Raw genomic sequence first — 27854 nt, forward strand, 5'->3', positions numbered from 1 at the left:
AGGCTTTCACCATCCATGTAACTTGAAACAGACATAAAAAGCAGGGAAACATAAGTACAGAATTTACAGAGATATTTTGGTACATGTGCCCAGAGGCATTTGAAAATATGGCCTTAGTTTGCAAAATTAAGAGAATAAACAGAATACATTAAAGATAAAGATGCTATCACATGAAAACTTAGCTGATACATCTGTAATTTTTTCTCAAGAGTTCTCTAAGGCCCCTTAGTTTCAGGTTTCATCAAATAGGAAGTATATTTTCAAGTAACTTCAATTGTTCTCTGGAATTTAGAGCTAGAAAGTCCTACAGTCAAATACTGTGGGAATTTAAAATTTGTAAGGATGAAAAAGTCTTCCGAAAGGGATGTCTCGGTTTTTCTTGATACAGAAGAGCATCTATGTGGGGAGCAACGAGTGGGGACTGAGTAGAAGTATGAAGCAAAGTGTGGGTGTGGGAACAAGTAAAAAAACTTGAGGGACCAAGTGCAATTAGTAAGGCCAATCAGTAGTTGTAGAAATCATCTAGTGGTTTCCTAAATGTGATTTATACAGATCCCCAAAACTATGGAGTCCAAGAAAGCTTAGTCAGAAGCCTCTATATTCATATCAACCAAAGTGATTCTGCTTTTCTTTCCATTTTTTTTTAAGTTTAGCACCATTTATTGAGCAATCTCAGCTGTTGTAGCTGCAATGTGACAGCCTGTTCTTAAAACGTAAAATGCTCTTTTAATTATCTTGGCCATGACAGAAGGATCTTCCAGGTAGCATGCCAACAGAACAAGAAAACTCTAATGGCACCAGCTTCAAGGATAGTGTCACCCAGAGAGGGAGAGGGTCATGGCACATTCAACCACAGCTTTCAGAAGTTTTGAAAAAGGAGACTTTGGGGGCCAAGGCTTCCTGGCGTTTTGATGCTGTCGGTATGAGTTTTGCATTTCATAATAGTGTTGGGAGCTAGGTTAAGCACTCACCGAAGTGTATCCCGGATTCAGGCTGTGGTTGCTTGGTCACTGACAGTCTTTTCCATATCGAAATTCCTGAAAGCAAAGAGAGACCACAGCCCCACAGCTCTCCTCCCCAACCATAAACTGTTCTTCAACATGGCCAAAATGAGACTCTCCCAGCAATGGGAGATCAAGTTCTTTCACAATGAAATAAATAATCCACTTGTCACCATTTTTATTTTGCATTATCCTCCCACTAGGGTTTAATTCTTCCTTTGGAGAGATAGAAGTCACTGTGGCCTATCAGGTCCTTTGGACATACCATGTGGCTATAAAACCTCCAGAACTTTCCACAGAGGCAAAGGTGCCAATCTGTTTAATATTCTGTTAACAACTTTGTAAGCTGGTGGGATAGCCAGGGGTTTTCCTGCAGTACCAGAAAGTGTAGCAGGGGATGCTCTGCCTATCCAGGAACAACAGCCTTCCTCTTGTGACAATTATGATACTTGTCCCATTTTTTTTTTTTTCTTCTTCTCAGCATCTTTCTGTGTGCTGTCTTCTTCATTCTGATCATGGACCCCTGTCATCATCTTTCAAAGCATCAAATTTGTTGTTCATCCTCTTTCCACTGCTGTCGCCACAGCCTCACTTCTGCTTTTCCTATGGGCTATAAATTGAGATTCCATAGAATATTTTGTTTGAGACAAAGGACTCCAATACTTATGTCAGAAAAACTGAAAAGGATATTGAAATGGACAAAAATAGATTACTTGCCATTCTGTCAAGCACCTCTTTATCTTTATTTCATTCAGAGAAGCCTGAACCTTTTATTGTCTTTAAGGTATTTTACAACTCTGTAAGTAATGAAAATGATTTTTATCCATAGAAAAACAAATGATTTTTTTTCTGGTGAAATTTTGCCTAATGGACATTGACCAGTTTTACATGTGGTTGTAAACACACTTCTTATTATCTACATATGTGTGGTCTTTAAATGATTTTGGGAACTAGTTGTCACATCTTACTGGTTTTCTCATTTATTAGTTAGTTAAATAAAAGTCTTTACCAAAAGAATGAAACAGAGCACGTATCTCTTGCCATATACAAAAATCAAATCAGAATGGTTTAGAGACTTAGATCTAAGATCTCAAACTACTAAACTACTAAAAGTAAACACTGGGGAAACTCTAGAACATTGAAGTGGGCAAAGATTTTTGAGTAATACTCTACAAGCACAGGAAAACAATGCAAAAATGGACAAATGGGATCATATCAAGGGAAAAAGCTTCTGCACAGCAAAGGAAACAATCAACAAGGTTAAGAGACAACCTACAGAATGGGGGAAATAGAAGTGAAGAGAAAACACACAGAATGGGAGAAAATATTTGCAAACTATCCATTTATCAAGGGATTAATAACCAGAATGTATAAGGAGCTCAAACAACTCTATAGGAAAAACATCTAATAATCTGATTTAAAGGGGGCATAAGATTTACATAGACATTTGTCAAAACAAACAAATGGCAAACACGTACATGAAAAGGTGCTCCATATCAATGATCATCAGAGAAATGCAAATCAAAACTACAATGAGGTATCAGCGTACTCAAGCTAAAATAGTTTTTATCCAAAAGTCAGGCAATAACAAATGCGACAAGGATATGGAAACAAGTGAACCCTTGTACACTGTTGGTGGGAATGTAAACAGTACAGCCACTATGGAGACTATTTTGGAGGTTCCTCAGAAAAGTGGAAATAGAACTACTATAAGACCCAGCAATCTCACTCCTAGGTATGTTCCCAAAAGGAAGGAAATCACTATATCAAAGAGATATCTGCACTCTCAAATTTATTGCAGCACTGTTCACAATATCCAAGATTTAGAAGCAATCTAAGTGTCTATCCAACAGATAAATGTCTAAAGAAAATGTGATACATATGTACAATGTAGTACTATTTAGCCATCAAAAGAATGAGATCCTGTCATTTGCAACAACACAGATGGAACTGGAGGTCACTACATTAAGTGAAATAAACCAGGCATAGAAAGACAAACATTGCACATTTTCATTTATTTGTGGGAGCTAAAAGTTAAAATAATTGAACTCATGGAGATAAAGGGTAAAAAGATGGTTACCAGAGGCTGGGAAGGGCAGTGAGGATGGAGAGGTAGTGGGAATGGTTAATGGGTACACACAAAAAAACAGAAAGAGTTAATAAGACCTAGTATTTACTAGCACAACAGGTTGGCACTAGTCAAAAATAATTTAATTGTCCATTTAAAAATAATTACAACAGTAAACTGGATTGTTTATAACGCAAAATATAAATGCTTGAAGGGATGAATACCTCATTTACCCTGATGTGATTATTATGTATTGCATGCCTGCATCAAAATACCTTATGTACCCCATAAATATATACAACTACTATGTACCCACAAAAATTAAAAATTAAAGGCTGCCTCACAGTCCTTAGAAAGAACCAACCCTGCTGACTGTGTGATCTTGAATATCTAGCCTTCAGAACAGTGAGACAATAAATTTCTGCTTTTTATAGCTCCCAGTTTATGATACTTTGCTACAGCAGCTTTAGGAAACAAATATAATTCCGAGGCAGTTGCAGTTGTCCTCAAGGAGATGGGCTCATGTCTATTTATCAGGTAAGATGGCTCTCTCTCCTGAGAGTCTAAATATTGAAGAGAATTAGGGGTTACAGGGCCAACATGAAACCAGTAGCTAGACAGTGATGGCCAATTAGTACTAATTCAATGGAAAATAAAGGAAGAAAATCAGATATTTTATTATGTATATCCAAAGCACATTAAAATAATGAGAGGGTTGCCAACTGCTTCTAGGGTTCAGAATTCTATTTCTGACAGTGGGAGGTCATTCAAGATGGAATATGAGATAAGCGCTAAAAGTCAGGCTCATCCAGCAGCCTGGTTCTCTCTCTACAATGCTGTCAATAATCTGAGTTCCTGCAGCTTGAATGCTAATTCTCTGGATACAACAAAACAAAATTTAAATGCATGTTTTTTTTAACTGTTCACTCTGAAAATGCAATCAAGTTTAGATAAGTTTTCGTGGGTAATGAATGAAGAGTTACCATGTTTGCTCTCATAGAACTAATGTCCTTTATATGTCCATGTATGAGTCCTCCTCACACACCTTTCAAGCATGGAGAAGTGACAATGTAATTACTGAAATTGTAGATTTTAAAAAAATCAAATATGTATAAAAGTCCAGGACATACAAAGAGCATACAATGATTTCTAAAGCTAGAAAATACTAAAAATAAGAAAGAAAGAGACTTCAGATTGAAGCAATGAAAAATACATTCAACCATCAAAAGTGTATGTATCAATGAAGTACAAGAACACTTTTATACATGTAAATAAAATGAATTGGGAAATGTCACATCAGATTGTTAGCCAGATTGACTACACTGAGCTACTATATTGTTATATGAAAACTTCATGCTATTCCTCTGGTCATCCCAGAATCTTGCTTTCCCACAGCAGTTCTTTACTATCAATAAGATGTGGCTACAATTGCCTTACATCAACCATGGTCAGTAGCATCATAGAAAGCAGCCATAAGGGGCATGCTATTCTGCCTTGTAAGTAAATATGATGTGATTTTCTTGACCACCAGTTGCCATAACTGTGATTACCAAACCTGTGTCACAATTCCAATATATGACATTCTTTTTCCAAAAAAAAAAGATACTCTAATGTTAATATCCTTTATCCATAGCTTAATAAATAATTGGGGTAGATATGTCTTTTGAAGGCAGGGGGACAGGTTTCTTCTTGATGTCTTCAAACATTCATAGTCCTACTCCCATCTTTAAAAATAATTAAACATTGGCAATCATTAAAAAATCTGGAGACAACAGATGCTGGAAAGGATGTGGAGAAACAGGAATGCTTTACACTGTAAATTAGTTCAACCATTGTGGAAGACAGTGTGGCAATTCCTCAAGGATCTAGAACCAGAAATACCATTTGACCCAGGAATCCCATTACTGGGTATATACCCAAAAGATTGTAACTCATTCTACTATAAAGACACATGCACACATATGTTTACTGCAACACTATTCACAATAGCAAAGACTTGGAACCAACCCAAATGCCCATAAATGACAGACTAGATAAAGAAAAGTGTGACACATATACACCATGGAATACTATGCAGCCATAGAAAGGATGAGTTCATGTCCTTTGCAGGGACACGGATGAAGCTGGAAACCATCATTCTTAGCAAACTGACACAAGAACAGAAAACCAAACACTGCATCTTGTCACTCATAAGTGGGCGTCGAACAATAAGAACACATGGACACAGGGAGGGGAACATCACACCCTGGGGCCTGTTGGGCAGTGGGGAGACTAGGGGAGAGATAGCAGGGGCTGGGGGCTTTGGGGAGGGGTAACACCAGTAGAAACACCTAATGTAGGTGTTTAGTGTAAAAATGGGGGGATGGATACACAAACTACCATGGCATGTGTACACCTATGTAACAATCCTGCACAATCTGCACATGTACCCCAGAACTTAAAGAATAATAAAAAATAATAATTAAACATCCCTACTTGCCCATTTTCATCTCCTTTATCTTCCCTTATTCTTGCTGCTTAGTCACTTTTGTCAAAAGAGCTTGAGACTGGAAATCAAAAACCCTGGATGTAAGTCCAGACTCTTAAATTTTCTTGCTGTATGGAAGGAAAGTTGATGAAAATTCTTCAACATCTTAGCATTCTTGCCTATAAAATGGTAGTCATCAACCCTGACTACCATACAAGGTTACTCTAATAGAAGATTGCCAGAAAAATGCTGATTAGACTTCAGTTAGAAGAACAAACGTATGATTGAGACGTCAAACATTTTATAATCCTGCCTGAGAGGCGTCCCTGTGAACAAGAGATAGGTGAACTGAACCTAACCTAAAAGCATCAAAAGCAGTCCAGGTAAGATGATAGTGAGAAAAAATTGCTGACGCAAATGTTAACATTTGCGAGAATAAGATTATCTGAGGACAGTTTGAGGAGGATGCCATTTGCTCAAAACAAATAAAAGCTTTTGCTCCTGTCCCTGTCCCTCTCTAGAATTCTATCCCCAATTCTCTCTTATTGAGCCAAACACTCTGATAATTCCAGACAATTTTTTTTTTCAGTGCATTTGCTGTTTTTATTTTGCTATGCAGAAACATACATTCACCGTGGGCTGTGATGCAGGTGACTGTGTAATGGAGAATCTCTCTTTTTGAAGACTATTTATAACACTAAATAGTTTTAATTACAGTGAAAATTCTGTACAGTTTAAGGCTCGGCTCTGAACTAGAATGGAAATATGGACCAGATTTGAAAATAAAACACTTTCAAGTAAAAGAAGAAAAATCAATTAAAAAATACAGAGAAAAAGAAACTAAGAAAACAAAGCCACAGGAAGCCCAACAGGTTCTCTGAAGTGAAATTTCATAATACTGTAAACTAACAAAAATACAGGTTTTTCTTCCCAAAATAATGACAATTTACATATTTAGGACTGGTTAGGGAACTCTGAAAAGCTCTCTGGATTGAACACAGACCAAAACAAACAATGAGGAAGAAATCACATTAATATGCTAAAATCAGTACTACCTTATAACAAATTAAATGAGATACACAAAGCAAGATTGTAAGCGTTAAATATTTCCAGAGGGTCAGAGCACAATACTGCCCAGAGCACAATCTGTACTGTTCATGTAGGCCCTTAATTAACAGGTAATCGCATACTGTCTTGATTTCTATGTATTTTTATGTGTTAATATTCAATGGTTTCTTAAAGGTGATTTATACAAATCTATAGGACTGGATGCAGTATTAGACATATTAAGTGTTATTTCATCCATCTACCTTTGCATCTTATCCTACAATGCTTTCAGATTTACGCTCCTCTTTCCTAAAGGTATTCTTGTATTTTCTTAACATTCAATTTTCAGCCAGGCGTGGTGGCTCACATCTGTAATCCCAGCACTTTGGGAGGCCAAAGCAGGCAGATCATGAGGTCAGGAGTTTGAGACCAGCCTGACTAACACGGAGAAACTCCGTCTTTACTAAAAATACAAAAATAAGCCGGGCATGGTGGTGTGTGCCTGTAATCCCAGCTACTCAGGAGGCTGAGGCAGGAGAATTGCTTGAACCTGGGGTTGCAGTGAGCCGAGATTACGCCATTGCACTCCAGCCTGGGCAACAGAGCAAGACTCCACCACCACCACAAAAAAAAAGGCAATTTTCTAAAATTTTCTCTAAATATTGCTAAATCATTTTCAAAGATTTGCCTACCTTTTCTTTCAAGACTTCAAAATACTGTTATTTCCTTTGTGCTGACTAGTCCTACAGAGTCACCATGTTGTCTCTCACTCCCTGTACTTAAGCACTGGCTGAATCCTCTTCTTATATATAGGACTGATTTGGGTTGATGTCTACAACTGTTTTACTTGGATTTCCATGAACTTCTACTGTGCTAAAATGACCCATTCCTGGCTTTCTGATACTCTGAACAGTTCATATATATTATAACCCACACTCTACTTGCCCTGTCTCTTTTCTCAACCATATTTCACTTGTAGAGACTAGACTTACAATTCCCCTTCCTACCTTCCTCATTACTTCCACCTTCTTTTCTGGTGTTACACGTTTTTAACCAGATATAATAAGTGGGACTGAACAATGAGAACATGTGGACACAGGGAGGGAAACAACACACACTGAGACCTGTTGCAGAATAGGGCGGGGGAGGGAGAGCATTAGGAAAAATAGCTAATGCATGCTGGGCTTAATACCTAGGTGAAGGGTTGGTAGGTGCAGCAAACCACCATGGCACATGTTTACCTCTGTTACAAACTTGCACATCCTGCACATGTACCCCAGAACTTAAAAATAATAATTAGAAAAAAAGAGAGAAGTCTTCACAATAATGTGAATATACTTAATACTACTAAAATGTATACTTAAAAATGTTTGAGATGGTAAATTTATGTTAGGTGTTTTAAACCAGAATTTTTTTAAAAAGAGGTTTTTCAAAAAAGAGACTGGTATTGATTGGTAACAAGAAAAGAGAAAAGAGGAGAAGACAGAATGATGGCTACCATGAAAAAGCAACAAATAGGTGTTGAAGGGGTCGCCCAAGTTTTTATCTGAAACAGAGCTAGCTTTTGTGAGTCAAGGAACAGACCATTAGAGTTGAAGGTAAAGAGAAGGAAGATCTTCCTAAATACTTATAGAGGTAAGCCATCAGTGATGTCTTTCAATCTAGTTCTGAAGATCTGTTAGTTAATGGAAAGTACCACAGATTTCAGCAATAAATTGATTGTCAGTCACCATTTTCAGTGTCACTGTGACTTTTTATCTTTTTCTCACCTTCATAGGTATTTTCATAGGAAGACATAACAGAACTTTATTAGAAACCACTAACAAGGTGCTGTTTTGGAAGACCATTGAAAGGGAAGCTCATTAAATAAATATATTTCAAGTCAATTTTCCCTTTGTGTTGAAAAGATTTTTACCTAAGGAAAAGAAAAGAAAAGAAAAGAAGTAGCAGCTTAATTCCAAGTCCCTGAAGATTTTAGAAACTGATTAGAAAGGGAGAAGAAACTATGAAATATAAAGACTGGAAGTGAGAGGTTCTGGGCATTTTCAAACATTTAAAGCACAGCTTAATAACATGGGAAAAGAAGACATTATGAAAAGCCATCCTGGTAAGCTGGTTGCAAATAAAATGTTTTTACTTAAGGAAGTAACTGTCTTAGTACTGGCCTAATGAGGGATAGACTGTTCATTAGCATATACCCAACATTCTGGCACAATTTCTAGCTATGCAGGAGACCCAAAGAAGAAAGAAAGCTAAGCCTATTTTCCAGAATCATCAATTGGGCATAAAGCTTATGGATTTCACACAAAAGAATCACTCATCCCACAAATATTTGCTATATACATAGACCCTGGTCAAGTCCCTTAGATGAGCAGAACAAGCAGCTGCGTCTACGTGGTGTGATAACAGACTTTCAAAGCTTCATATATTACTTAAAGGCCTTCTCCACCCCAAAGACAATGCTCCCATTAATACCAATCTTCCCCGTTAACACTAGGCTTTTCTCATATTAACTAGGTGCTAGCTTCAGAGGCAGGAAGAAGGAATTCAATCTAAAGGTAAATTGCAGTAGGAAGAAACATTTAAATTACATTTATTTTATTTAACTTGGTTTTACTATATTCCTACTATACAAAACCACCATGCTTGGCATTATGCAATGGGCAAAGAAGAGGCATTGTTATAGCCATCAAGGAAGCTTTATAGCAGAGGGGAAAACATCTTAGACCAAGAGCCTAAGGTAGAAAACAAAAATAAGCGACAGTTAGAGAGTGAACTAAATATGGGAGAAGCCAATCTCAGAATTTAGCCAGTGTTGCTATCCCATCACTTTGAACTTGTTCTAATTCGCTGACTACAGAAAGGGCTACACAAAGGGGCTGCATTTAAATTCAATTCCAGCAGTCTCACACACCTGAATGAAAGTATGAGGGCTCTGGAAAGGTCAGATCCTGGATAGTTAACACTGGAAAGTGGGAATAGTCCTTGAAGTAAGAAAATTGCATCAATTTATTCGTTTTTCAGGAACACAGATCTGCTTAACACACTTGTCTTTAAGTGCAAAAGAATACAGCAAAGGCCTTAAAATAATGCAAAGTTACATAACTGGTCTTGAGGAAAAATAAACACTGCTATCCATTTCCTGACAAATTGATTCATTCACTCACTCACAATATTTATTGGGGATTTTCTGCATGCCAATCATTAATATAAGAAATGGGTATATATGTAAGATGGCATACAATAATTCAGTCTAGATGACCAAGCCCCAAACATTCAAAAAAATATCTTAAAAATGCCTTGTCAGCCATGTGCCTTGTCCTTACAGGAATGCATTAAAGCGAAAACTGTCCACATCTCAATGATTTTGGCCTATTCAGTCTTTCACCCTTAGTTTTTTGTACTGGCAGAGACATTAAGGATTCTTCAAGATATTCACTTGAGGCTACCTGTGTTATGAGAAACCATTACAGTCAGAAAATTAGAATTCATTAACAGGAAGATAATGTGCTTGCTACTATGATATATGGGACTATGTTTATCCTGCACAGTGTAACATATCTGTTTGATCAGTGCAGGAACAGGATGATCTTTCATCTGGATGAAATAGCCTTGAAAGCTTCGTCACCGCAGTGGAGCAAGAAGCTACTAAAATGGTTCTTCCTAGCCTCTTTCTGCTGATTTTAAAAAAAAAAAAAAGAAAGACCGCACCACCTCCCAAGGGCTTCAATGCAGTTGCTATGGCAACACTATATCTGAGTCAGAACTATTAACAATCACCATGGCAACAAGTGTCTCACTTGCCATTTCCAGAAACTCATTGCGTTTGGACTAGAATCATCACACCATGGAAAAAGAGGTGGAGTTTTCTTCTCACTAGGAAACAGAAATACTTTCTCCAAATAACTTATCCCAAAAATGTTCTATAAAATAAAATTAAAGGACTTATAAAGGAATCATGCTATCATCAGTTAATTATCCTTTTTTCTGAAATATTAACTTTGATTAAACAAATGACAATGTTAATTGATATGGTAGATTTACTTTTTTCCAATATGATCCAGTAAAATCTTTGGTATGAATAACATTACCTCCTATTTTGTAAATTCCAGTAACTGTATGTTTTCTCTCTCTTGCCCGGCCCTTTCTTTCTATGCTTAATTTTCCTTCTTTCACTCTGTCAGACACCCTTCTGAATATTTAGCAGAACAGAATTCTTTAGAGGGTTGCGGATCACACTTGTCAAGTTAGATGCAACAGAAAGCATGACACATATTTCTGGAATTGTACTAATAATAGGTTGTGTGGTGCTCTGTGGGACGTAGTCATGGTGGGGCTTGAGGGCCCATTTTATTTCCCTTCTTCCTTAAACACAAGATGGTAAGATGGTAGAAATGGGCAGTGTCCAGATTTTCATCTAGATTGTGACCTCCCCAAGGGACTGTACACTAGAGCAGAATTGAGACACAGCACCGCCAGTCTCTAAGACTTACTGGCTCATCTTCGCTCTTGTGTCACTCTCCCTCTCTACATGTCCCAAGGCACCTCTGCACCCCCTGATTCTAGTACCCTCATCATACCATGTCATATCAAACAATGACATTTTCTTGGAATTTTTCACCTGGATCAGGGTTTCTAGGGCCAAGTAAGTTTGCCTAATAGCTTTCATAATAGGTTCTCACATGCACTGACAATAAAAAGGTACAAAAAGAAAACAAACCTTCATGGAACAAAAGCCAATTTAAATCAAACTACAAATTTATCTCTCTTTCTTGTCTAAGTATCCTGCTTAGTGAAAACCAGGATTCTGTGTTCTCAAATGCCCTTTCTTCTGTCAGAGCTTACTGCTAGCAGCATGAAGGCAGGCTCCAGAACAAGCAAATTTCAGTGCAGAGAACACCACTTCAACAGTGATGGGAGAAGGGAAACGGAGATGACCTCTCTTTTCACTGTGAACTTTGGTTATTCGGTTCTTCCTGCCCAGTATTTATTTCAAATACAAGTAGGTGATGGGGAGAAGCAGGTGCAATTAATTTGTCTCACTGATCCAAAGTAAAAAGAAGTCCTTAAGGAAAGGCTCTCCAACTTGCTGTTGAGAGGTAAAAATGATTCCAATGTCAGGATGATATTATACAGAGATCTGAGTGCTCTCTTGTAGGACAGGGCAGACATTCAGAAAAAAAGAAAAAATGAGAGGAGTCTCATTTTATAAAGAACCCAAATCTGAGTCTCCCACAGTGCTGCCCTGTCCCTGGACTACCCTAGAAAATGGGAACTAAACTTTCTCCAGAAACTGGAAGTGACACTGGAATGCTCACTTTTACGAAGTTTTCTCTTAACTTCTATAATTTATCTACTGGTTGCCTACATGTTGACTTTTCAGTAAATATTTTTCCATGTTCTGAATGAACTCAAACTGAAGGATTTCATTTTTCCAGAGGTTCCTCAAAAAAAAAAAAACAAAAAAAAACTGGGGGCCTTGTGTGGATAGTCAAGGTAAAGTGTGCACCTACTTAGTAGTCAATGTAAAGCATTTCAGCTGAGACCTTCACACTCTGATGGGTATTTGCCACGACTATTTGTGTATCAAACTGTAAACAAATAGCAGCAGCAGCACTAGGTTTGTATTCAAATCCTTCTCCCTCCCTTAACTAGCTGTGAGATAATATGTGACTTGAGAACACTACACCACGTTTTTTCATCTGTGAAACAGCACTAACAATAATACCTAGTTCATAGAATTATTTTGATGATTATGTCAACCAGTATACATGAAGCACCTAGAACAGTGCCTGACACTCAAAAAAAAAAAAAAACAAACAAACCCACTATTATTACATTACTATTGGATTCAATTTGGCTGTATGCTTATTACTTGCTACTCAGAGAAATACAAAAGATATTTTTATCTTAAGGATTGCTTATTAATTTTATATATTCATTCATTCATTCAGCCAATATTTATCTCTGAAAAGCAGAGACAAGATGTAGACCTTGCCTCATAGCAGTTATAATTTACTAATGTTAAAAGGACTAGCAGGGAAGGGAAAGTATTGCAAATGATATTTCAGTTTCACAACCAAACGAGAGATTTTCCCAAATGGGTGCGGTGACCAGACATTTATTTTCTAGTGTGAACTGCTCTCCTTCTCCACCACCATTTTTAATAGGTAAATATACCCACAGGCTTTTGTACTCCATTTGTGAAGCAATAGTATAGACTGTCCCAATACTGCCATTAAAATTGCCTAGTATAAAGTGTGTGTTACTCTTGGCTATAAAAATAAAAGTTCCCTATAGACTGGAACTTGGCCAACATTGATTAGGTTGGGCTATTTTTATTTTAGGCTCAGAGGAAGGCAACATGCCCTAGTGAATCAAGCTGTTTTGAAGTCAGATGAGACTTCCCATTCCAATGGCGACATTAAGAGATATATGTGGAAGGTTCCTTGGTTTCTCCCCATTTGAGAACAGTGCAGAGTGGTTTGTCTCCTATATTTTATTACAATTAAGGTAGTAAAAGGGTTAAGTGTTATGAATCCTAATTCTTATTTTTTGTTTGCTTTTATTTTTTATTTCCAACTTTTATTTTAAGTGCCCATGCAGGATGTGCAGGTTTGTTATATAGATAAACGTGTGTTATGACGGTTTGCTGCACAGATCATCCCATAACCCAGGTATTAAGCCCAGCATCCATTAGTTATTCCTCCTGATCCTCTCCTTCCTCCCATACCCCACCCTCTCACAGGCCCCAGTGTGTGTTGTTCCCCATCATGTGTCCATGTGTTCCTATTATTTAGCTCCCACTTTTAGGTGAGAACATGCAGTGTTTGGTTTGCTGTTCCTGTATTAGTTTGCTAAGGATAATGGCCTCTGACTTCATCCATGTCCCTGCAAAGGACATGATCTTCTTTCTTTTTATGGCTATATAGTTTTCCACAGTGTATATGTGCCACATTTTCTTTATCTAGTCTGTCATTGATGGTCAATTAGGTTGAGTCGATGTCTTTGCTATTGTGAATAGTGATGCCATTAACATACATGTACATGTGTCTTTACAATAGAACAATTTACATTCCTTTGCATATATACCCAGTAACGGGATTTCTGCATCAAATGGTATTTCTGTCTCTAGGTCTTTGAGAAATTACCACACTGTCTTCCACAATGATTGAACTAATATATACTCCTACCAACAGGGCAAAGTTGTTTCTTTCTCTTCACAACCTTGATGGCATCTGTTTTGTTTAGTTTTTACATTTTAATAACAGCCATTCTGACTGGTGTGACATGGTATCTCATACTGGTTTTATTTCTCTAACGATCAGTGACATTGGGATTTTTTCATATGTTTGTTGGCCATATATATGTCTTCTTTTGAGAAATGTCTGTTGACGGTCTTTTCCCATTTTTTAATGGAGTTATTTTCTTCCTGTAAATTTATTTAAGTTCCTTATAGATGCTGGATATTAGACCTTTGTCAGATGCATAGATTGCAAAAATTTTCTCCCATTCTATATGTTTTCTGTTTACTTTGTTGATAGTTTCTTTTGCTGTGCAGAAGCTCTTTAGTTTAGTTAGATCCCATTTGTCAATTTTTACTTTTGTTGAAATTGCTTTCTGCATCTTTGTCCTGAAATCTTTGCCATGCCTATGTCCTGAATGGCATTGCCATTTAGGCAACAATGTTTTTCTTTCAGTATTTTTATAGTTTTGGGTTTTAAATTTAAGTCTCTAAACTATCTTGAGTTGGTTTTTGTATATGGTGTCAGGAAGGGATCCAGTTTCAATTTTCTGTGCATGGCCAGCCAGTTCTCCCAGCACCATTTATTAAATAGGGAATTCTTTCCCCATTGCTTTTGTCAGATTTGTTAAAAATCAGATGGTTGTAGGTGTGTGGTCTTATTTCTGGGTTCTGTATTCTGAATCCTAATTATTTCTCATGCTGTCTCAGAATGTGAACCTGGAAAAATACCGATTTTACTGGTTTCTTATTCGACAGAGTAAGAGCAAGCAAATATAATTAATTTAGCTGAGTTAGCCACATGCAAGTAGACCTAGTAAATATCAGAAATTAGACTTTGTCGCAAATGACCCTTCTAAAAGGATTCAGACATGCTTGGCCACAAAGAAAGAACATGTGAATAGAGAGGACTACTCAACTCCTGAGCTACAGTTCAAATATTTTGTTCTGTTATTTGTACATCACTATCAATTTTTCACAAATTTCCTCCTCACAGCAATTTACAACTTGAGGAGAGAAACTGCTTTGTGATACACTTGACTTCCATTGCTGCTTTCAAGGAAGCTAATAGCAAACAGCAAACAGATGTTTCTCTTCTCTTTGCCACTCCACACCCACCCCCCCACCCCACACCTATGGCTAAAGTCCTCTTTGGCAGAGGCCATCCTGCATAAAACATAAAATCAGCTGCATTACTGGCCTTAAGAAGCAGTGACACCATTCAGGTCTACTGGGAGCTGTGAAATCACCTGGTTACTGAAAGTGAACAGTGATTCTCAAAGAAAAGAATTCTACTTTTCTCCACAAAGTCTTCTCAACCATCTTCTTTTTCTTCTTTTTTTTTTAGATGGGGTCCTGCTGTGTTGCTCAGGCAAGGGTGCAGTGGCATGATCTTGCTCACTGCAGCCTCAACTTCCTGTGCTCTTCCTGAGGGTGAGATCTTCACACCTCGGCCTCCCAAGCAGCTGGGAGATAGCACTGAGAGCTATCTACAGACATGTTCCACCATACCTGGATACTTTTTTTTTTTCAAGATGGAGTCTCACTCTGTCACCCTGGCTAGAGTGAAGTGGTGCAATCTCGACTCTCTGCAACCTCCACCTCCCGGGTTCAAGTGATTCTCCTGCCTCAGCCTCCCAAGTAGCTGATATTACAGGCACACACCAGTATGCCCAATTAATTTTTTATATTTTTAGTAAAGACAGAGTTTCACCATGTTGGCTAGGCTGGTCTCAAACTCCTGACCTTGTGATTCGCCCACCTCGGCCTCCCAAAATGTTGGGAGTACAGGTGTGAGCCACTGTGCCTGGCCGATTAATTTTTTTTTAAAAATATTTTTGTTGATATGGATCTTGCTATATTGCCCAGGGTGGTACCAAACTCCTAGGCTCAAGTGACCATCCCACCTCGGCCTCCCAAAGTGCTTGGCCTTCCAAATTACAAGTATAAGCCACTATGTCCAGCATCTATCTTCTTTCTCATAGAACTTCCTAGTTTGTCTGGCAATGTCTCCAGAGAAGCTATGTGCTCTCTGCAGACAGAAACAGTACTTTATGTTTGATTCCCTGCAGCAGCTAAAACAAAAAATTGTACATCCTAGTTAGGAAATATTTTGATCTTAGAGTTCTGTAAAGACAAAAATAATGTTTTAAAAAATTACTTTTGAGCCAGCCTAACTCTCTGGTTGTTGCTTGGATATTGACAAGGAAAACCATTCTCCCTGGGCACAGTAGGTGCAGTTTTCTTTGCAAACTTCCCTATTGATTATAGATTATGCTTTGGGTATACATTGAACCAAGATTCCATTAGTGATTTTTATTTTATATGTTGGGTCTTACTTGGGCCAAAAAGTGCAGGTGGCTCAACTCCATCCTAATTAATCAAACTGAGGAGACAAAGTAGAGAAAGACCTAGAAACATGGCCAGAAACCAATATTTTGAGATCTTGAGATTATCCTTATGACTTACACAGTCTGAATATTTTAATTCTTTATTGAAATTGACCTTCTTACTACTAAAGAGCTACCCAAAACATGGTGGTTTCTCTGACTCTCTGCTCTGGTAAGAAGTAGTTATCTGTAGCATTTCAGGTAGAATTTAAAAACTGTATTAATTAAGGTTCTTTGGTTGCTAGCAACAGAGGCAAAGTCTACTTAATTTGAGCAAGAATTTTATTACTAGGAAGCTACTGGACAATGTACATGATCATAAAAAAGACTGATGAAATCATCAAGAACCAGGTAGCTTCTGAAGGTCTCAGCGGTATCTCAGTGGACATCCTCTTCTAGAATGATTGGACTCTGCATTTTGTTTTGTTTGTTTTCTAGGAGAGTGATTAGCTATGTTTAAGGTACATGTTTGTTGCTTGCCTGTCATGGAGCAGTAAGAAAGAGAATTTGACAGAAAGAACCTCAGGAAAGCCCATACTTCCAAAGAGACAGGACAGGTACCTGAATTCGCTAATCCACCAAGACTGTACTCAACGCAGGGAGAATCCACTCCCTCCTACCCCCAAAATAGCAAAAACCTTCAAGAATTTGGAAAAGGATATTGGATGCCTCAGAACAACAAATATTTACTACCACCATCACCCTCCTTTACCTTCCGCTACAGAGACATTCTTGATTTATTCTCTCCAAGCCTGTAAGACCTTAATTTTAAAAGTGGGGAAAATATGTGTGTCTGCTGTTTAGAACCTTGCTAATAAATTTATCCCATCAGTTAGCCTAATTTTCCCAGGATATTGCATCCATATAAACTTCTAAAATAAAATTTCTGCCTATTATTTTCTGTTTCTATGTAGCACAGCATGTCATCCAGGTGCTCAGTTTAGCAACATTTTGCAACATTAATACTATCCCCACCTAATTTGCTAAGACTATGAATATAAGCAAAATGACACTGGTGGCTTTTAATATTTTCCAAGCTTAATAAAGGAAGAAGGATTCTGTAAAATTAACATACAGTTATACTGGAATAAGAAGCTAAAGCAACTGGCTGTGCAAGGTTTATAATGTCTGAACTCCCACCAAGCTCCTATCATCTCTCCATATGTCTCCTGGTCATTGGGAACCAAGTTTAGGATTTATAAAAATCAGGGCAATGCCTTTCCTGGTCATGGTACCTGTAAGTGAGCAAATGATTAAGATGACCTACTACTTACTAAATCAGCATGATTAGTAGCTGTCATCCAAAAACCATGCCAGAGAGCCAAGACAGTACTTGCATTCATACAAGGCGTTAAAAGAAAGATTCTGCCTGTCCATGTTCTGGTATTCCTCTCTAATATTTACATGTTATAATATGACAACATAACGTATATTTTCTCTGATTACTAGGTCATTTTCACTTCCCAGCTCTTTGGTTGATAATTGCTATTCACTGTATTCCTAAATGCTAAACGATGAACACGCTGGTGCTGGTGGAAGTTGTATGTGCCATTTTAGCACTGTGCCAGGAAAAGAAGCTGGGCATAGGGTCCCAACTGCAAGGCCTTAGATTGTACTGACCAAAGCATAAGCCCTCATTTATCCATTCAACATTTTCGAAGTTGTAGCTGCAGTTATGTATTTAAATCACTGAAATAATTTTTGCTATTTATTATGCCATTGCTTAGCCAACAAAGTCCAAAAGATCCCGAATTATCTATGTTTTAATTGCTTCCCTATAATGAATATGCAGTTCTGATCACTGCCAACTTCTTCTTCTAGACTGTAAATTTATAGGCCAAATATTGTTCATGTTGGTTTTAAATTACTTCAGATGTCTATACCAGCTATAATGAACATAGTTCTACCTTTTAAGAAATCATCATTCTCAGCAAACTGACACAAGAACAGAAAATCAAACACCGCATGTTCTCACGTATAAGTGGGTGTTGAACAATGAGAACACATGGACACCAGGAGGGGAGCATTACACACTGGGGTCTGTAGCAGGGAACTAGGGGAGGGACAGCGGGGGGTGGGAAGTTGGGGAGGGATAACATGGGGAGAAATGCCAGATATTGGTGATAGGGAGGAAGGCAGCAAACCACATTGCCATGTATGTACCTATGCAACAATCTTTTATATATACATATATACATATATATGTATACGTGTATATATATATACACATATATATGTATATAAAGAAAGAAAGAAAAAGAAACAGTATTTCCTGCCCAGTAAAAACCCTTTGAAAAACTATGCCTCCTAAACTCCAATTTTAGATGCATTCTATCTGCAACCTTCCAGGCCTAGGCAAAAAAAAAAAAAAAAAAAGGAGAAAGATAAAAGCTGAGGATATCATGCCTGGCTTTGTTTCCTGAGGTTTGAGGAGAAGATCAGTAAGAGTGTTGGCATTACCTAATGAGTTTCATCTGTTCTGGCTTCAGGAAAATGTAAGTTCAGACATAGGTTTGCAGAGTCATGTGGAATAAAGAAGTCAGAGTCTAAGGAGTTGAAGCAGAGAGATGAAATCATGTTCCTCTGTTAATAAAGCTCTATGCTCACTTGGTTTACTGTAGCCTTACTTTCTGTTCAGAGTGTTATACTGACATGAGGACCAGTAAATAAAGGCAGACAGGAGGTGGGGAACCAAAGCCAGGCTTGGTGTTCTGCAAGTTTGTTCAAGGTAGGCTACAGAATGTATAGTTAGACCCAGTGCTTGTCCCAGGGGTTTACAATTTAAATTTGGCAATCATTGCTGGGAGCTAATTACAGGTGTTCCATCAAAACCTACAGGGAAGTTTGGGGGTTTCTGATTATGGATATAGAGGTACCTTGGAAGGAAAATATAATGGAATTTTTTAAAGTCATAAAGGAAATGAGAGACAGTAAACAAAATATATTCTCGAGAATAAGTATTATGTCACACATATATTTTGAAAAGTTAAAAAACAAGGAATGCCACTACCAGTGATAACAACGACAAAGCTGTTGTACAGCACTATCTTTTATAACTTCCTCGTTTTGTCCATGCTTTCTACTTTCATGTTAACTTTTTCACAGGATTATCTTTTTTTGACATACAGATTATAATTACAAGGTAGCGTCTACCACCATTCACTCTATTTTGAACTCCAAATATTTCTGGTGGGCTTAGGTTTAACCCTTTGTTTGTCTTTATTGTTATGGTTTTTTAGTTTAAAACTTCACGGAAAGATAACTGGGCTTGAGTAAGAACATCAAATTTCAATTCTTTTCTTACAAACTAAACAAGACAAACCAAAACCCTTTGGGCCTTAGCATCTTCATTTGTAGGATAATATCCACCATGTCTAGTTTACAGGATTATTTCAGGAATCAAAAAAGATAAATATAAAACATACTTTTGCAAAGCATAGGCTCAATGGGAGTTGATATTTTTTAACATATTTTTCTGATTTTAGATGATTTGGAAAATAAAGAAATTTAAAAATGAAAAAATTTCTTCCTTGGACTGACAGCTGTAAGTCATGGCTAGAAAGTCCAATTCCTCGTTTCTGTATAGCTGTTTACTTCCCTCCACTAAGGTGCCAGCACCTCTCACATTCTTCTCTTGATTTCTGATTCCCTAAATCTAGAAAACACATGGGAAATGGCTGAGTATATTCCCAGCATATACTGCTACCAAGATTCTTTCTACCTTCCTTTAAGGATTACATCTTCCAAGATGGAATTTGTCACATTAGTCTACATACACAGATACTTCCTGTTCTGATGTTTCATTGATTTCTGGATGCTGTCTCAGAATGGCTGTGGAAGGACTGCTGGGAAATTGTGATGGCAATTAAAACACCACAAAAACAGCATGCCGTCATGGATGCAATATCTTTGATTTACGGCAGGCACAGATTTTGGTAATTGATGGGTATCTTTCTTCAAAACTTCTCTTGTCTGGTTCAGCCATCATGTTGTCGGTTGGTTGGTTGGTTGGCTGTTTTTTCTCCTTCTGGTTCCATTTGCATTGTAAGTCATAGCGAGTGTTCCCAGACGTAAGTGTTAAAAAGTTATTTAGTGTCAGTGTGTGTTTGAGTTGTGTCTTCATCCTTTCCTGTGCACTCCATATTTTATCACCAAATTATGATGTAGTATTTTAATTAACAAGCAAAAGTCTTGCATATTGATGCAGAAGTGTTTTTTATCCATTGATTTTCATCCTAACATAACTGGATCTGTAATGCCACAGCCTCTTTGTCCATGAACATCCTACATGATACCTGGACAGTATAGCTAAAGACAGTCTTGGAGTGGTGGATAAAAAGAAGAGCAAACACAAGATTCTTAGCAACTGCCCAAAGACCTCAAATACAGCACCCTGTGCTAAACTCCTGGCTCACATTCCAGAAGGAGCCAGTCTTGAGTACCCTCTGTAATACCTGGCTCTGTTTTCCACATGTACTCATCTACCAGGTTTTCTGATCTGAAAGAGGAATTTTAGAGTAATAAAAGCAGTGAATGGTGAAAGGCCTGATAATTATGCAGAAGGCAGGATGGATGATGGTGGGGAGCCAGTACAGGATGAGCCCTTGTGAGCACTTCTGTCTTTCCTTGAGTAGTGGAAAGAGTTCAATTGCATTCATCAAAGATTAAAGTGCTTTGAGCTGCCCCTCCAGAGCACTTGGAAAGAGTCGTTGCCTTCTTCTCTCTCATCTAGAAACAGATTAAGTTTTCCAACTATCTATTAATTTTCTACATCTGGTACGGTTTTTACAACTTTCCACCAGAGTGTCCTCTTTAAAAAGCATTGGTCATTCCCAGACATCTATTTCTCTTTCCCTGAGGAGGCTTTGGGAGGCTTGAGGATCAGAAAGAGGAGAGGATACAGTCAGTCTGTGAAAAATGTGAAGATAGGTTTTGTTTTAAGAATCCCTAGTTTCCTGTTCATATATCTGTAGAAATGGTTCTGAAAATTAAATGGAATGAGTTGTGGAAGCAAACATGAGTTATTCAATCCTGAGAGAAAGTGTGAGCCTGGATCAGGTTCAACTCAATTCAACAACTATTGATTGACTGCCTAGGATGTGGATCACAGGGTTAGCAGGCTGAAAACCAGAAAACTCACAGTAAGGAGACTGATTAAGGCACTTTTGTATGTTGTACTTGGTGTTATCTGTTATACCTGAATCTTGACCAACAACTTAACTCATGAATTGTAGGAAGTTTTTGTGAGTTTTACTTTATAGTATTCATTCCCCTATCCATTCTAATAGGATACTGCTTTTTCTCAAGAAGCATCCCCTCACATTCCATCCATGACATCCAGATAAAATGGATTCAATCTCCAGTAACTAAGAAAGCTATATACCCAGGGTAAGGCGATCAATATAACATCTTCCCCTGGCTACAGTGAATGGTTCAAGGAAGAGCACATAATGATATTAGAGCCAATCTAAGCTAATCCTGAGACTATTTTCCAGAGTCACCACAAGAGAGACACCCACTCTATGCTAGAGTTTCTGAAAGTACAGATTAAAGGCCTGAAGCTGCTGGCAGCCATATTGCCATTAAAAGAAAGAGTGTGCCTGAGAAAAGACTTAATACAGAGTAAAGCAAAACCAAGTACTAAAAGGTAAAATTGTAAAGACAGTTTAAGCCCCAACTTTTCTTCCTTTCTTTTTTTTTTCTTGGAAGGCAAAAAGAGGTTTTATTTTTTATTTTTACTTTTTTATGTTAAGTTCCAGGATACACGTGCAGAATGTGCAGATTTGTTACATAAGTATATGTGTGCCATATACAGTGGTTTGCTGCACCTACTGACCTATCCTCTTAAGTTCCCTCCCATCACCCCCTACCTCCAACAGGCCCTGGAGTGTGTTATTCCCCTCCCTGTGTCCATATGTCCTCATTGCTCAGCTCCCAATTATGAGTGAGAACATGCAGTATCTGGTTTTCTGTTCCTGTGTTAAGTTTGTTGAGGATGATGGCTTCCAGCTTCATCCATGCCCCTGCAAAGGATATGATCTCATTCCTTTTTATGGCTGTGTAGTATTCCATGGTATATATGTACCACATTTTCTTTATCCAGTCTATCATTGATGGACATTTGGGTTGGTTCCATGACTTTGCTATTGTAAATAGTGCTGCAATAAACATATGTATGCTTCTGTCTTTACAGCAGAATGATTTATATTCCTTTGGGTATATATTCAGTAATGAAATTGTTGGGTTAAATGGTATTTCTGGTTCTAGATCCTTGAGGAATTGCCATACTGTCTTCCACAATGATTGCACTAATTTACATTCCTACCAACAGTGTAAAAGCATTCCTATTTCTCCACAGCCTTGCCAGCATCTGTTGTTTTTTTAAATGTTTAATAATTGCCATTCTGACTGGTGTGAGATGATACCTTACTGTGGTTTTGATTTGAGTTTCTCTAATGATCAATGATGTTGAGCTTTTTTTCATATGTTTGTTGGCCATGTAAATGTTTTCTTTTGAGAAGTGTCTGTTAACATCCTTTGCCCACTTTTTGATGGAGTTGTTTTTTTCTTGTAAATTTGTTTAAGGTCCTTGTAAATTCTGGATATTAGATCTTTGTCAGATGGGTAGATTGCAAAAATTTTCTCCCATTCCATAGGGTGCCTATTCACTCTGATAGTTTCTGTTGCTGTGCAGAAGGCCTTTAGTTTGATTAGATCCCATTTCTCAGTTTTGGCTATTGTTGCAATTACTTTTGGTGTTTTCTTCATGAAGTCTTTGCCCATGCCTGTGTCCTTAATGGTATTGCCTAGGTTTTCTTCTAGGGTTTTTATGGTTTTAGGTTTTACAGTTAAGGTTTTATTCCGTCTTGAGTAACTTTTGCATACAATGTAAAGAAAGAGTCCAGTTTCAGTTTTTTACATATTGCTAATCAGTTTTCCCAGCACCATTTATTAAACAGGAGATCCATTCCCCATTGCTTGTTTTTGTCAGGTTTGTTGAAGATCAGATGGTTGCAGATGTATGGTGACATTTCTGAGATCTCTGTTCTGTTACACTGGTCTATATGTCTGTTTTGGTACCAGTAACATACTATTTTGCTACTGTAGGCTTGTAGTATAGTTTGAAGTCAGGTAGCATGATGCTTCTAGTTTTGTTCTTTTTGCTTAGGATAGTCTTGGCTATACAGGGTCTTCTTTGAGTCCACATAAAATTTAAAGTAGTTTTTTTCTAATTTTGTGAAGAATATCAATGGTAGTTTGATGGGAATAGCATTTAATTTATAATTTACTTTGGGCACTATGGCCATTTTCACAATATTGATTTATTAATTCTTCCTATCCACGAAGATGGAATGTTTTTCCATTTGTTTGTGTCCTCTCTTATTTCCTTGAGCAGTGATTTGTAGTTCTCCCCGAACAGGTCCTTCACATCTCTTCTAAGTTGTATTCCTAGGTATTTTATTCTCTTTGCAGCAATTGTCAATGGGAATTCATTCATGATTTGGCTCTCTGCTTGTCTACTGTTTGTGTAAAGGAATGCTTCTGATTTTTGCGCATTGATTTTATATGCTGAGACTTTGCTGAAGTTACTTATCAGCTTAAGACGTTTTGGGGCTGAGATGATGGGATTTTTCTAAATTTAAAATCATATCATAGACAGAGACAACTTAACCTCTTTTCCTATTTGAATACCCTTTCTTTCTTTCTCTTGCCTGATTGCCCTGGCCAGAACTTCCAACACTATGTTGAAAAGGAGTAGTGAGAGAGGGCATCCTTATCTTGTGCTGATTTTCAAAGGGAATGCTTCCAGTTTTTGCCCATTCAGTATGATATTTGCTATGGGTTTATCATTAAATATCTTTTTATTATTTTGAGATATATTCCATCAATACCTAGTTTATTGAGAGGGTTTGTTTTTGTTTGTTTGTTTGCTTTTTGAGATGGAGTCTCACTCTGTGGCCCAGGCTGGAGTACAGTGGTGCAATCTCAGCTCACTGCAGCCTCAACCTCCTGGGTTCAAGCGGTTCTTCTGCCTCAGCCTCCCAAGTAGCTGGGATTACAGGCATGCACCATCACTCCAAGCTAATTTTTGTATTTGTAGTAGAGATGGAATTTCACCACATTGATCAGACTGATGTCAAACTTCTGACCTCAAGTGATCCACCCTCCTCAGCCTTCCAAAGTGCTGGAATTACAGGTTTGAGCCACCATACCTAGTTAATTGAGAGTTTTTAACATGAAGGGATGTTGAATTTTCTCAAAGGTCTTTTCTCCATCTATTGAGATAATCACGTGGTTTTTGTCTTTGGTTTTGTTTATGTGATGGATTACATTTCTTGATTTTCACACGTTGAACCAGCCTTGCATCCCAGGGATGAAGCTGACTTGCTCGTGGTGGGTAAGTTTTTTGATGTGCTGCTGGATTCAGTTTGCCAGTATTTTATTGAGGATTTTCACATTAATGTTCATCAGGGATATTGTCCTGAAGATTTCTCTCTCTCTTTTTTTTTTTTTTTTTTTGTTATGTCTCTGCCAGGTTTTGGTATCAGGATGATGCTGGCTTCATAAAATGAGCTAGGGCAGAGACCCTCCTTTTCATTTGTTTGGAATAGTTTCAGAAGGAATTGTACCAGCTCCTCTTTGTACCTCTGGTACAATTCGACTGTGCATCCATCTGGTCCTGGCCTTTTTTGGTTGGTAGCCTATTACGTACTACCTTAATTTCAGGCCTTATTATTGGTCTATCCAGGGATTCAACTTCTTCCTGGTTTAGTCTTGGGAGGATGTATTTGTCTAGGAATCTATCCATTTCTTATTGATTTTCTGTTTTATTTGCATAGAGAGGTATTTATAGTATTCTCTGAAGCTAGTTTATATTTCATTGGGGTCAGTGGTAATATCCCCTTTATCATTTTTTATTGTGTATATTTGATTCTTCTTTCTTTTCTTCTTTATTAGTGTAGGTAGTGGTTTATGTATTGTTAAGTTTTTGAAAAAAGACTGCTCATGGATTCATTTTTTTTTTTCAGAAGAGTTTTCATGTCTTTCCTTCAATTCTGCTCTGATTTTAGTTATTTCTCATCTTCTGCTAGCTTGTGGATTAGTTTGCTCTTGCTTCTCTAGCTCTTTTAATTGTGATGTTAGGATGTCGATTTGAGATATTTCCAGCTTTCTGGTGTGGGCATTTAGTGCTATAAATTTCACTTTTAACACTGCTTTAGCTGTGTCCCAGAGATTCTGGTACATTCTTTGTTCTGATTGGTTTCAAAGAATTTATTGATATCTGCCTTAATTTCACTATTTACCCAGGAGTCATTCAGGTTGTTCATTTTCCATGAATTACGTGGTTTTGAGAGTTTCTTAATCCTGAGATCTAATTTGATTGCACTGTGGTCTGTGAGACTGTTTGTTATGATTTCAGTGCCTCTGCATGTGCTGAGAAGTGTTTTACTTCCAATTATATGGTCAATTTTAGAATAAATGCCATGTGGCACTGAGAAGAATGTATATTCTGTTGATTTGGGGTGGAGAGTTCTGTGTATTTCTTTTAGGTCCATTTTATGCAGAGCTAAGTTCAAGTCCTGAATAATTCTTGTTAATTTTCTGTCTCATTGATGTGTCTAATATTGACACTGGGGTATTAAAGTCTCCCACTATGATTGTGTGAGAGTCTAAGTCTCTTTGTAGGTCTCTAGGAATTTCTTTTATGAATCTGGGTGCTCCTGTATTGGGTGCATATATATTTAGAATAGTTAGCTCTTCTTGTTGAATTGTTCCCTTTATCATTATGTAACGCCCTTATTTGTCTTTTTTTGATCTTTGTTGGTTTAAAATCTGTTTTCTCAGAGACTAGAATGGCAACCTCTGATTTTTAAATTTTATTTATTTATTTATTTTTTGCTTTCCATTTGCTTGGTAACTATTCTTCCATTCCTTTATTCTGAGCCTATGTGTGTCTTTGCAGGTGATACGGATCTACTGAATATAGTCCACCAATGGATCTTGACTCTGTCCAATTTGCCAGCCTACGTCTTTTAACTGGGACATTTAGTCCATTTACATTTAAGGTTAGTATTATTATGTGTGAATTTGAACCTGAGATCATAGTGCTATCTGGTTATTTTGCACACAGTGGATGCAGTTTCTTCATAGTGTCATTGGTCTCTATATTTTGGTGTGTTTTTGCAGTGGCTAGTACCGTTTTTTTTGCTTGTTTGTTTCTATATTTAGCACTTCTTTCAGGAGCTCTTGCAAGGCAGGCCTGGTGGTAACAAATTCCCTCTGCATTTGCTTGTTTGGAAATAATTTTATTTTTCCTTTGCTTATGAAGCTTAGTTTGGCTGGATATGAAATTCTGGGTTGAAAATTCTTTTAAGAACGTTGATATTGGCCCCCAATCTCTTCTGGCTTGTAGAGTTTTTGCTGAGAGGTTCTCTATTAGTTTGACTGGTTTTCCTTTGTAGGTGACCTCGCCTTTCTCTCTGGCTGCCCTTAACTTTTTTTCCTTCATTTATACCTTGGAAAATCTGATGATTATCTGTCTTGGGGTTTCAGGGTTGATCATCTCATGGAGTATCTTAGTGGTGTTCTCTGTATTTCCTTAATTTGCATGTTGGCCTGTCTTGCTAGTTTGGGGCAGTTCTCCTAGATAATATCCTCAAGTGTGCTTTCCAGCTTGTTTCTATTCTCCCTGTCTCCTTCAGTTACTCCAGTCAGTCATAGGTTCACTCTTTTAATAAAGTCCCATATTTCTTGGGACTTAAAAAACTTTGTTCATTCCTTTTCATTCATTTTTCTCTAAAAACCACCTTAAACTTCACATGGAACCAAAAAAAAAAAAAAAAAAAAAAAAAGCCCTCATAGCCAAGATAAGTCTAAGCAAAAAGCACAAAGTTGGAGGCACCATACTACCTGACTTCAAACTGTACTACAAGGCTACAGTAATCAAAACAGCATGGTACTTGTACCAAGACAGAGATATAGACCAATGGAACAGAACAGAGACCTTGGAAGTAATGCCACACATCTACAATCTTTGACAAATCTCACAAAAACAAGCAATGGGGAAGGGATTCCCTGTTTAATAAATGGTATTGGGAAAATTGGCTAGCCATGTGCAAAAAAACTGAAACTGGACCCTTTCCTTATGTCATATGCAAAAATAACTCAAGATGGAATACTCACCTCCCTCCAGCTGTATGCAGTAAGGCATTAATCAGATTCCAAAAGAGATCAGTAATTCTACTCACCTGGTCTAAAAGATCCTGGGACAATATCAATCTCCTTTTGTAATATCATAAAGCCCACCATTTCAATAAATCTACTTTTCATTACAGAATGTTTTCTATGTGCTAGTCACCAAGCTGAAAGCTTGATATGCCAAACCTTTCATTGAAACCTCACAACACCCTATTATGAATCCTATTTATTACAGGTTAGGCAAATGAGCTTCCTGCAAATTAAGCATTTTGCCAAGGTCAGCTAGAAATACAGCCCTGGATTTTTAATCATGCCTGTATGATTTCAAATTCTGTGACCTCAGCCACTATATTATTTTTCAGTTCATCATTTTCTCACAATCCTATCCCTTGTCCACCATCATTATGACCAGAGCTCAACAGACTCTGGAGCCAACTAA

At 37.6% G+C, this 27854-nt stretch overlaps 1 protein-coding gene and 1 pseudogene across 3 annotated transcripts in view; both read right to left on the reverse strand.

The window, feature by feature from the left end:
- The window catches only part of LOC141585362 (eukaryotic translation initiation factor 4E type 2 pseudogene), a 34423-nt pseudogene extending 19498 nt beyond the window's left edge, over positions 1-14925 (reverse strand).
- GAP43 (growth associated protein 43) overlaps positions 1-27854 on the reverse strand; it is a 455759-nt gene that overhangs the window by 416447 nt on the left and 11458 nt on the right. The gene's annotated exons all lie outside the window — the stretch shown is intronic.

The sequence above is a fragment of the Saimiri boliviensis genome, chromosome 8 (genome assembly GCF_048565385.1).
Source record: "Saimiri boliviensis isolate mSaiBol1 chromosome 8, mSaiBol1.pri, whole genome shotgun sequence".
Lineage (NCBI taxonomy): Eukaryota > Metazoa > Chordata > Mammalia > Primates > Cebidae > Saimiri > Saimiri boliviensis.